This window comes from Ascaphus truei, unplaced genomic scaffold (genome assembly GCF_040206685.1).
Source record: "Ascaphus truei isolate aAscTru1 unplaced genomic scaffold, aAscTru1.hap1 HAP1_SCAFFOLD_1082, whole genome shotgun sequence".
In the NCBI taxonomy this organism is placed as follows: domain Eukaryota; kingdom Metazoa; phylum Chordata; class Amphibia; order Anura; family Ascaphidae; genus Ascaphus; species Ascaphus truei.
In genome coordinates this window covers 40,395-53,557 of record NW_027453948.1, presented here as the reverse complement: position 1 = coordinate 53,557, position 13,163 = coordinate 40,395, and the positions used below count along the sequence as shown (strand labels likewise).

The 13,163-nt window shown below is 43.2% G+C and overlaps 1 long non-coding RNA gene across 10 annotated transcripts in view; it reads left to right on the top strand.

Moving 5' to 3' along the window:
- The window catches only part of LOC142475175 (uncharacterized), a 60,863-nt gene extending 48,772 nt beyond the window's left edge, over positions 1-12,091 (top strand). For 7 of the 10 annotated variants that reach the window (XR_012790768.1, XR_012790772.1, XR_012790769.1 and 4 more), the window contains 5 exons: positions 3,508-3,627; positions 4,614-4,711; positions 6,278-6,388; positions 9,701-9,810; positions 11,184-12,090. This is a non-coding gene — a long non-coding RNA (uncharacterized LOC142475175). Of the gene's footprint in view, positions 1-3,507; positions 3,628-4,613; positions 4,712-6,277; positions 6,389-9,700; positions 9,813-10,306; positions 10,418-11,183 lie in introns of those variants that run through there. The other 3 variants (XR_012790765.1, XR_012790766.1, XR_012790771.1) reach the window with 3 other exon arrangements.
- The last annotated feature ends 1,072 nt before the right edge of the window (positions 12,092-13,163 follow it).

Here is a 13,163-nt window from a genome sequence, read left to right as displayed (position 1 = left end):
CTTCCCTTCTCACGTGCCCTCTGGAATGTCTGCTCTACGACTAACATGGTCTATTTGTACATGACCTCTTCTGCTCTCATCATCCACCACTTCTCATTCCCCTCACCCCTGTCCTACTCGATACCTCAGCTTAATTGAACTCTCTCCTCTGACATCTACCCTTATCTCTAACCTCTCCTCACTTTCTGCTTAAACTAGCTATCTTGTTAACTCTTACAATGCTATCATCTCCTCCTCCCTCCTCCTCCATCATCTATATGCCCCTTCTAGGCTCTGACACACTCATCCCTCTAAGGCCGTGATTATCATGGGCACACGCTTGGTTGTCCACAGTGCGTGCGAGCGATGCAGGGCCTCCCCGTCGCCTCGGACCTCAGTGCAGGGATTGCTGGAGCGACAGGCATGCGCTAACTTTGCCATCTGTTGCGTGCTTACTATAGACGCAGCCTAACCCATGCATTGGTTTAATTCACAAGCACGCTCTCATCACACTTCATCACATCACACTGCTGCTCTTAACACCTATGGAGGAAATCTCACAGTCTGATTTTCTACACTAAACCTTTGTCCTGTTCTGTAAAACTCTGCTCCTTTTTTTAAGGTCAAACACTACTTTTTCCTCACTCATCAACACTCCAATTTCATTCACACTGTCTTCTATGTATTTGAGTCCCACCACTGACTTTCTCCTCCCACTTAACATCCATCCTTTATTTCTCCTCAAGCCTTTGCTCACTTGAGGCAAGGTGGATGCCATCCACAAGTAGATTCGTTCTCTCCCTTCCCCCTCTCTCTTTTTCTATCTAGATCTCATTGCACTCTTGACTCCTTTTCTCCTGTCACAAAGCTGGAACCTGATCTTCTCTTCTCCCTCTACCACATGCCCTCTCAATCCTATATTCTCACTCTCACCCACATCTTCAATTCCTCCATATCCTTTGGCTCTTTCAACTCTTCCTTTTAAGCATGCAGTGGTCACCCCTATTCTCAAAAATAACCTTGACCTTGTGTGAATTTCTAACTATCGCCCTGTATCCGTCCTACCATTTGCCTCCTAATTGCTAGAACGTCTTGTGATCTCCCGTTTGATCAACATTCTTAAATCACATGCTCCTCTGGGCCCTTCACAATCTGCCTTTCCCAATGTAACCAATTATGTACATAAAGAAAATTCCCAAGGTCCATTTTACTTACTAATCCTGCTTGATCTCTCTTCTGCTTTTGATACTGTCAATCACTCTTCTCATTCATATTCTAAACTCTTTCTTCGTATCCGCAGCAAACTTATATCCTGGTTTTCATCATACTTCTCCATCACACATTCTCCATCTCTGTTGCTAATGTGTCTTTGTCTCCTGTTGTTTTGTCTGTTGGTATACCTCAGGACTCTGTTCTGGGACCTCTCTCACTACATACTATCACTAGTTGACCTTATCAACTATTTTGGCCCTTGATATCATCTCTATGCAGATGATACACACACCTATCCACCCTACCGTCACTCCTGCAATTTAGTTCCTAGTTTCGGGTCGCCTCCTGGCTATATCCTCCATGGATGACACTCTTCTGCCTTAAACCTAATGTCTAAAACTGAGCTCCTCATATTTCCCCCTAAATCTGGCCTAATATCACCTTTCTCCATCGCAGTAAACAGTACTACCATCATCCTGTCATGAAAGCACATTGCCTAGGAGTAACATTTGACTCTTCCCTTTCCATCTTCATTCACGACACTGGCTAAAGTTTGTCGATTCTTTCTCTGTAATATTTCCAAGATTTGCCCTTTTCTCTGTCAATCTACTGCTAAAACGCCAATGCATGCCCTTATCGTATGGGTTAACATACTGCTAACAGGGCTCCCTGCTTCACAACTTTCTCATTTGCAATCTATCCAAAACTCTGCTGCTTGAATAATTTCCCTTTCTCCCACAACAGTATCTGCTCATCTCCTCCTCCTCCTCCTTAAATCCCTCTCCTTGCTTCCCATCAAGTTTCAGATCACCTACAAAGTTCTCCTCCTTACCTTTTTGTTAAGGTTCTCTATTAGTGGTGTACCGAGTACCCGGCGTTACCCGACACATTTCCAGCTACCCGGACATTACTCGAAACCGGCCACTGAGAAGTGGACTTGGCCGGGTAATACCCGGCGTCGGGTAATGTCAGGGCAGCTGGAAATAATCTTTTATACTTACCTTTCCTAAGACATCTAGGATCAGCAGCAGCAGTCCTCTGATGTTGGCAGCATCAGAGGTGTCTTCACCTGGCGGGGGGAGCTGCAGGAATCACTTCCACAGCACCGAAGCAGGTAAGCTGTGTCTGTGAGCCTGCAGCTCCCCCGCCGGCTGAAGACACCACAGATGCTGCCACCGTCACAGGACTGCTGCTGATCCTAGATGTCACCGCCACCCGGAAGGTAAGTGCCAAACCGTGTACCCGACCGGGTAGAACCTTTCATTTTGGCCGGGTACCCGTTACCCATTTTTTTATAGTTGAGGACCCAGTCCAACACTATTCTCTATTCATCTGCTCCTTCCTACATATCATCTTTGGTCTCGTTATGCCCTTCCTCGTCTCCTAAGCTCTACTAATAGCTGTCTCCATTATACTTCTTACACCTCTACTGCGCACTCGCTCTCTTGCCTGAAACCCTTTCCCATCAATTTACCTGTGAAACTCACACACACTCAGTATATGCCAACATACCCTCTTCCACCCACATTTAAGATCAACCTTAAAATTCACAACTTAAATGAAGCATTTCAATAGCTTTTACTCGTTGCTACTGTCACTCATTCAGTCACTAACTATTGTTCCCAAGAAGTGCTTTATACTACAAGTACCCACCATTAAGGACAAGCATTGTCATCTACTGCACTTGTTCCCCCACCTGTTGTCTCTCTGTAAGTCTCCTTACATTTCTCTTAGATTGTAAACTACCCAGGACAGGGATTTACTTTCCTATTGTCTGTTTTTGTTTGTTGAACTTATTGTATAATAATTTCCTGTACTTTTTGGTCTCTCTTGTAAAGCGCTGAGTACACAATGGGTGGTATATAAATAGAGATATATGCAGAGTCTAGAGACAAGGCACACGTGTATAGGTAGCTACAGTTTATCCGGGACCGTATGCATCCTTGAAGTGCCTGTCCCAGTTATTTTCTATTGATTGCAATGTAGGAGTGTCTGTCCTGTCTTATTTTTTTATTATTATTATTATTATTATTATTATATATACAAAGATATATACAAAGATTGTTTCCTGTCGTTAGCATGACATTGTGTGACACAGTGTGATGTCATTGATTCAGTAGATTGTGTGCAGACCGGGACTGCAGTACAGTTTCACTGACATGAATAACTTGTGTGGTAGAAGCTCTAGAAGGAGCACAGCTGTGGGAGGGAGGTGGATTTGCTTTGTATCACATGGTTTGGAGCAAGGTTCATTGTATGTATCGTCAATAATAATTATAATAATAATAATGCAATGCTTAACTTTTTTATTTCAAGAGGAAAGACTGCAGAACAGAAGTGAATATTGAAGCCATGTGTTCATTTTCTTGCAAAATAGAAAATTGAAGGACAGTTGAAGAGGAGGAAAATGACTACACAGAGACAGATAAGCAATGTGTATATTTCTCATTTAGTATTTGTCGTTTTATTGACTCCAAAAAATCCGGCTGCTAAGGGTTTCGCATTGGACATATTCACCTCTACTCCACCCCTTCCTGTGATCTGTACCATGCAGATTTTTGTTGATTCAATACATCATGAATAGAGTGTGGCTACAGTATGAAGTACTGACCCAAGGACCACATCTACTACCATTCATAACAAGAACATGTGCAGTAGCGCACTGCTGCAGTTCTATGTTATTGCTATGAAAGGTTGAGGTGGTGCAATCATATGAATCTTGAGTGGGAGGGATCCTGTTTGCATCATTTAATTTGATCTAGGCCAGTAGAGTATATAACTCTCAGTACAGGTTACATATGGCATCAGTATTAGTGATTTAAAGAACAGAAAAACAGGAGTGGAGAACAAAACCAAGTAATGTTGAAGTTACTACTTTTTACTATTTACTTGGTCAGTCTGTACTGTCTACTCCCCACACAGCTGCTAAGGGTTTCCATTTGAGATACATTCACCTTCTACTCTGCACTACTGTGCTACCCTCTATTCAGAGATGAGTTCAAGTCATGTTTACCACTCTAAATCGCTCTGCAGTCATTGATTCAGCACATCATGGGTAGAGCATGGCTATAGATACAGCAAGCTTTATTTTACCCTAATATTGCATTAAAAAATAGAATATCACTCAGTTTCCTACAGATTTACTGATGCTGATAATGCAGAATCTCACCCTCCCATCATAATACACCAGAGGAAGAAATAATCCTTGCTATATATGTACATTGTGTGACATATTGCCTCCATGACCATTGATGGCAAATACATATTCTGTATAGAGCAGCTGTGTTATGATGTAGTTGTTATTGATCATCATTGAGATATAATCACAAGAATCTTATGCAAAGGGAAACTGTCATTAGCATAGTGGGATTTCAGCCCCCAAACTTCTGTAATATTAATGCAATGTCTTACTTTTATTGCAGTGAACACCGAAGAGACGGATCTACTACAACACTGCACAGGACAAGAGTATACACTACAAGCAGCAAAATGATCATGCAGTTGACAATATGTTGTTCTGGTAATGTGCACAATTATTATGTATGGGCTCCACACCACAGTGCTGGACATATTTTGTTAACTTCAACACTACCCCTACCATGGAGATGTCTTCCTGTGATTGGTGTTACTGATTCAGTACATCATATGCATAGTGTGGCTATTATATGATGGATTGATTTAATGAACCCACCAAACACTGATGACATCTGTATCATCTTCTGTAAAGTGCATCTACAGCAGGATATTATCAGCATTTGGGGTGATATAATCAGAGGCATCTATGTGCTTTTGTGCTGGGTAAAGTCCTCCAGCTGAACCGCCCCCCGCCCCCCACCCCCCTACACCTCCTGCCACACAGGCAAACTTACTTACACACACAGCACACTTACTTATGCACACTGACACTTGGCATACCTACACACACACACCCCACAGCCACTGGCATGCATGCAGAGTCCTGGGCATGCAGGATGGGCATGCAGAGTACAGAATATCTCCACCTTGCTCTGGCCCGTACTCTTGGCCTACCCCCAGCATCTGTCACCCACAACCTCTGTTCCCTCCCTGTAAATTGCTGCACTAACACACCTTGGTCAGCGCTGCAACCGATCACAGCACCGGATCATGTCACTGTGATAGGAAGCAGTGCTAATTGACCGGTCAATCAATGCCACGTGGCAACATACGCACCAAAAGAGATTTCCATGCCCCCTGACAGGCTACTCCCTGGGCAGTGACCCTGCTCATCTTCCACCTCTGATCACAATATTCTCTCTTGGAGAGTGTAGCAAATTGGAGTTGGGGGAATTTCACCTCTGCAGTGCATGTAGAGTCCTGTATGCAGAGTACAGAAAGTCTCCACCTTAGTCTGGCCCGTACTCTTGGCCTACCCACAGCATCTGTCACCCACAAATAATACATACACTAATACTCCCCACAATACACACTTTAATACCTCCTCAATAATAATCTCCCCAATAATATTATAGTCTTAAACACAATATACACAATACCCCCTAACACAAGATACCCAATCTAACACTCTCCTCTGCACCTCAACATAATATACACACTATAATACCCTACACACAATATAATACTCCCACACACACACAATATACACACTATCCTCCTACCGCCATAAAACACAACCAATAATACACACACACTTTGTGGATGTTGGGACCAGCTCCTTGCATGCACCAGTGAAAGAGAGAGGCCTGCCATCCGTGCCTCCCTCCGTTTCCCATCTTCTCCCTGTCTCTCTCCCTCCCTTTCTTTGCATCTCCCTGCATCTTTGCGTATACCCAGTCAGTGACGGCTCCGGTCACGTGATGCCTTAATATGGGCTTATCCATATATCTGTTGCAGAGATGGAGAGAGACCTGGAGATTTTACATTTCCTTATAATTCATATTGGTACTTAGTACGGGCACTTATTGTTTTATCAGTACTGGGTACCTGACCGTACTGGCCTACGAGTGAGAAGGCAATATTGGCATCACACAGTTACTGTTGAATATGTCATTCAATCCATTTTGAAAATAGTAATGCAATGTGGTTTTGTTTTGTTTGCTTTTTGCAGTAATGAAGAATGAAAAAGTTATATTAAAATTAAATTGGAGGGGAACTGGATTCAGCATTTCTTCATGAACTCTGCACTTGTGAGCATTGACCTTCTTGAGTGCCCTGACAGGTACACGCAACTTTAAGACTATAATCTTCATCAACTGCTGTGCAAGCTTTCGTGCTATACCTCCCCCTCCGGTTTTGATTTATACATTTGCTCTCTCAATTCATGTCCTCTAATATCTGGAGGCTCTCTCCTAGCATTTCTCTCTACCACAGCACGTCATCCCAATGTAACCTCTCTCTTGTTCTTTCTGTTTACTGTTTCCTCACTCCTCTGTAAAACTTTTCTAATTTCTCTAACTTCCACACTCCTGCTTTTATCCACATGTTCTATACACTTTCCTTCCCCTACCTTTGCATGTGTCTACACAAAGCACCATTTGTACAGACCTCTATTGCAGCTATTTCTGCACTGCTCAATGAAATGCACTCCTGCACATCCTATTCTCTTCCACCTTCCCTCATTCTCTACGCCCCCCTCTCAAAGCCCCCTCTCTCTATGTCTCCTCTCTCTACGCCTATCTGTCTCATTCTCTTGACGCCCTTCTCTCTCTACATATCCCTATCTCTGTCTCTCTCTACACCTATCTCTGTGTCTCCTTCTATGCTCGCTGATGTTGGGGGATATCTCTTATAATCTTGGACCGGCTCATATACACATCAGGCCTCCCTACTAAGAGTGTTAACCTATCTAATGTAATCCACATTCCTTTCCTTACTTTTCTCTTCCCTTCTCCTGTGCCCTCTGGAATGTCCACTCTTACTAACAAGGCTCTAGTTGTACATAACCTCTTCTGCTCTCATCAGTCACAATCAGTCATTCCCCTCACCGCATCTTACCTGTCCCACTGATTTGCCTCTGCTTAATTAAACTCTCCTCTGACATCTACTCTAACCTCTCTTCTCTCTTCTCTCTCTTTCTTTCTGCTTAAACTAACAATCTTATTAACTCTTACAATGCTATCCTCCTATCTATATGCCCCCTATAGGCTCTGACACACTCATCCCTCTAACCCACACCTTTGGCTAAATTCCCAAACACACTCATCACACTTCCACTCGCTGTTCTTAATACCTACGGAGGAAATCTCACACTTTGTTTGATTTTTCTACAGTAAAAATGTCTCCTGTCCTGTATAAAGCTGCTCTCTAGGGCTAAATACACTACTTTTTTCCACACTCATCAACACTCAAATTTAATTTACGCTGTTTTTTTTCTCTGTATTTGACTCCCTCCACTGACCTTCTCCTCCCACTTGCCATCCTTCCTTCACTTCTCCTCAAGCATTTGACTACTTCAGAGGCAAGGTGGATGCCACCCAAAAGGAGATTCCTTCTGTCCCTTCCCCCTTCTCTCCTTCTTCCCAAATCTCCTTCTGCACTTGACTCCTTTTCTTCTCTTACAGAGCTGGAAGCTAATCATCTTCTATTCTCCCTCTACCACATGCCCTCTAGATCGTATCCCCTCACACCTTACTGCATCTCTTAGTCCCCACTCTCACCCACATCTTCAATTTCTCCCTATTCTCTGGATTTTTGCCCTCTTACTTTAAGCCTGTAGCGGTCACCCTTTTGTCAGAAACAAACTACACCCTATGTGCCTTACTAACTACCGCTCTGTATCCCTCATGCTGTTTGCCTTCTAATTGCTAGTGTCAACATTCTTAAATCACATGCCCTCCTGGATCCTTTACAACCTGCCTTTCGTACAGCACGTTCTACAGACTGTGCTTAAAGCTAATTCCCAAGGTTTTTCCCTACTAATCCGACTTGATCTATCGGCTGCGTTTGATGCTCTCAATCACTCTCCTCCTTCATATTCTAAACTCTCTCTTGGTATCAGTAACAAAGTTCTATCCTGGTTTTCATCATAACTTTCCTGTCACACATTCTCCATCTCTGTTGCTAACATGTCTTCGTCTTCTATTGATCTGTCTGTGGGTATACATCAGGGCTCTGTTCTGAGATCTCTCTTTCTCTCTACATACTATCATTTGGTGACTTCATCAATGCTTTTGGCCTTAGATATAATCTCTATGCGGATGATACACACACAAATCTATCCACCCCTGTTCTCACTCCTGCAATCCAGTCCCTACTCTTGGGTTGTCTCCTGGCTATATGCTCATGGATGGCACTCCACTGCCTTAAACTTAATGTCTAACACTGGGCTCATATTATCCCCTTTCTCCATCACAGTAAACAGTACTACCATCTATCTTGTCATCAAACATGTTGCATAGGAGTAACATTTGGCTCTTCAATTCCATCTCCATTCACATGCACGGCTATGGGTAAAATGTGTTGCCTCTTTCTCTGTAATATTGCCAAGATCTTCCCTTTCCCCTCTCAACCTACTGCTAAAACTCCAATGTATACTGTTATCCTATAGGTTATTTTAACATACTACTAACAGGCCTCCATGCTTCACAACTTTCTCCTATGCAAAACTCTGCTGCTTGAATTATCTCACTTTCTCCCACAACAGTCTCTGCTCATCTCCTTAAATCCCTGTCCTGGCATCCCATCAAGTTTTTGTATCACCTACAAAGTTCTCCTCCTTACCTTTTTGTTAAGGCTCTCCATTAATCTGCTCCTTCTTGCATATCATCTTTGATCTCTCGTTATGCCCTTGCTTGTCTCTTGCACTATAACCATAACTGTCTCCTGTAAACTTCTTTCACCTCTACTGTTCTCTCACTTGCCTGAAACCATTTTCCATCACTGCACCGTACATGTGAAACTTCCTCACACTCAGTATATGCCAACATAACCTCTTCCACCCACATGTAAGACCAATCTTAAAATTCACGACTTAAATCAAGCATTTAAAAAACTTTGACTCGTGGCTACTGTCCCACACCCACAGTCACTGCTAACAACTATTGTTCCCAAGATGTGCTTTCTACTAATTGTACCCACCATTAAGGACAAGCATTGTCATCTACTGCACTTCTTCCCCCAACTGCTGCCTCTCTTTAAGTCTTCTAACATTTCTATTAGATTGTAAAGTTCCCAGGGCAAGGATTTACTTTCCTATAATCTGTTTTTATTTGTCGCACTTATTTTTTAATTATTTTTCCCCTCTCCCCTAATGATATACATATAGGTTTTCCTGTCATTTGCATGACAGAGTTATTATGGTTAACTATTGCATCATGTAGACTGCCTTTTCAGTGTGATGTAATTGATTCAGTACTTTGTGTGCAGACTGTGACTGCAGTACAGTGTCACGAACATTAATGACTTGTGTGGTAGAAGCTCTAGAAGGAACACAGCTATGGGAGGGAGGTGGATTTACTTTGGATCACATGGTTTGGCGCAAGGTTCATTGTATGTATGATCATAACCATGCAATGCTTAACTTTTATTTCAGGAGGGAAGAACAGTGAATATTGAAGCCATGTGTTTCTTTTCTGTCAGAAGAGAAATTTTGAAAGACCGTTGAAGAGGAGGAAAATGACTACACAGAGACAGATAAGCAATGTGTATATTTCTCATTTAGTATTTGTCGTTTTGTTGACTCCACACAATCCAGCTGCTAAGGGTTTCGCATTGGACATATTCCCCTCTACTCTACCCTTCCTGTGATCTGTACCATGCAGGTTTTTGTTGATTCAATACATCATGAGTAGAGTGTGGCTGCTGTATGAAGTATTGACCCAAGGACCACATCTACTACCATTCATAACAAGAACATGTGCAGTAGCGCACTGCTGTAGTTCTATGTGTTTTATTAAAGGTTGAAGTGGTGCAATCATATGAATCTGGAGTGGGATGAATCCTGTTTGCATCATATGGTTTCATCTAGGCCAGTAGAGTGTATATCTCTCAGTACAGGTTACACATGGCATCAGTAGTAGTGATTTAAAGAACAGAAAAAACAAGAGAAACTTCAATGTTGATAACAAAGCCAAGTAATGTTGAAGATACTCCTTTAACTATTTATTTGATCAGTCTGTACTGTCTACTCCCCACACAGCTACTAAGTCTTCCATTTGAGATACATTCACCTCCTACTCTGCACTGCTGTTCTGTCCTCTATTCAGAGATGAGTTCCAGTCATGTTTACCACTCTGAATCACTCTGCAGTCATTGATTCAGCACATCATGGGTAGAGCATGGCTACAGATACAGTAAGCTTTATTTTACCGGCTGATCATCCATAATATTGCATTAAAACATAGAATATTACTCAGTTTCCAAAAGATTCAGTGATGCTAATAATGCAGAATCTTACAACACATCCCATCATAATGCACCAGAGGAAGAAATAATCCTTGCTACACTACCGACACGTTTTATTGAAGCACGGCTAGCACCGCAAGCCGGGGGATGCCCCGGCGTGCTAGCCGCACTCCCTCAGCGTGCCGCGCATCACCGATGCACGGTCACGCGTCATCGGGTGCCTGCGCCCCCTGCACGCGCGTCCAGGGCTCCCCGAGGGAGCACTGGTGTCCCGCGATGTGGGGGACAGCGGCAGGGGGTTCCGGGGGATCCGACGGACCCGGCAGCGGAAGGGAGAAAGCCCCGATCGGAGGGCGCTCCTCCGCTGCTTCGGCGTGCGCCCGGCACCCTCCGGCGCGCGCCAGGTTACTGCTGCGGCCAAGAACGGGCAAATGCTCGAATAAACTCGGCCGCAGCAGTATATCTGTACATTGTGTGACGTTTGGCCTCCATGACCATTGATAGCAAATACATATTTTGTATTGAGCGGCTGTGTTATGATGTAGTTGTTATTGATCATCATTGAGATATAATCACAAGAATCTTATGCAAAGGGAAAATGTCTGCAGCATAGTGGGATTTCAGCTCCCAAACTTCTGTAATATTAATGCAATGTCTTACTTTTATTGCAGTGAACACTGAAGAGACGGATCTACGACAACACTGCACAGGACAAGAGCAAACACTACAAGCAGCAAAATGATCTTGCAGTTGCAAGTATGTTCTGTAATGTGCACAATTATTATTTATGGGCTACACACCACAGTGCTGGACATATTCTGTTAACTTCTACCCCTACCATGGAGATGTCTTCCTGTGATTGATTCAGTACATCATATGCACAGTGTGGCTATGATATGATGGATGGATTTAATGAACCCACCACCCACTGACATCTGCATCATCTTCTGTAAAGTGCAGCAGGATATTATCAGCATTTGGGGTGGTATAATCTGGGGCATCTATGTGCTTTTGTGCCTGGATAAGTTCCTCCAGCTGAACCACCCCCCTATACCTGCCACACAGGCATACTTACAGAGCACACTTACTTATGCACACTGACACTTGGAATACACACACACACACACACACACACACACAGACACTGTCATGCATGCAGTGTCCTGTATGCAGAGTACAGAAAGTCTCCACCTTACTCTGGCCCGTACTCATGGCCTATCCCCAGCATCTGTCATCCACAACCTCTGTTCCCTCCCTGTAAAGTGCTGCACTAACACACCTGGGTCAGCGCTGCAGCTGATCACAGTGCCGGATCATGATGTCAATGGGATAGGCAGCAGAGCTGATTGACAAGTCAATCAATGCAGCTCCGCAATATATGCACCAAAAGAGATTTCTGTACCCCCTGTCAGGCTACTCCCTGGGCAGCGACCCTTCTCACCCCTCTCATTCCACCTCTGATCACAATAATCTCTCTTGGAGTGTGTAGCAAATTGGAGTTGGGGGAATCTCACCTCTGTAGTGCATGGTCACAATCTGGGCACTGTACCCAAATATTGGGCAATGTGGCACGTCTTACAGTAGAGAATAGAATAAGTAACTATATTCTTTACTTGTGTATTAAGGAACTTATTTGCAATAAAAATTCAGTCCACCTGGGACCAAGACTTTCTGGTTTTCTGAACAAAGTGGAATTGTTTTCCTATAATTTTATATTCTCTGAAATGTAACATCACAATAAAGTACTCCTATTTTTTTCCTTTGTGCTTTTTTATGGACTATTCCTTTATGTATTTCACTTAATGGGACTAATTACCTTACGATTAGATTTCACTTGTATTTTCTTGGGTTACTCTTTGGAATTTCTCTCTGTGTTCATTTATACTATCTTATTTAGAGCAGTCTTTGCCATTGGACCCCATTTCTTGCCAGAGAGATCTGTAACACAGAGTATTGAAGAGAGTACAGAACAGTGGTGAAGTAGATTTTTATGCTTCTAGGCAGCCTCCCTTCTCACCATGTATTCTGCCCCCGACGGTCTCTTGCACTGCTCCCTCCTACACCCACTCTCCTCACTCTTCCCTCCCCTCCCCGCTATCACTCAATGACCCCCTCTCATTCAATCCTGCTCCCTTACTCCCCCCTCACTCATTCTTCCTTCTGCACACACAATCCTCCCGAATATCACTCCCAAACAACACACACACTAATTCTCCCCACAATACACACTATAATACCTCCTTGTGACGATAGCTTCCACAGGCTTATTAATATTACACAAAAATAATTGGGTTTGAACTGAACGAGGCTTAAGATATAATAAATTGTATTTATTCCTTAGAATATAGGTGAACACAACAGATAATACAGTAACGAACAAGAAGTACACTTACTTAAGGGTTGGGGAATGAGAAGTATGATGTAGCATTTCTTTCAGCAGTGAGGAAATCATTCAGGTGATATCAGGTAACCATATCAGCAAACGAAGACAAAGGATATATGGGTGGACAGCAGTTTATAAACCATTCTCCTTCTATTCTTAACCTTAAGCACAGGGGATTGGTTTACAATTACCTCCAGCCACTCACTAACGTGGGAAAGCATTCTGACCCATGCCCCCCTGCTAGTTGGCACATGCGCAGTAGAACTCT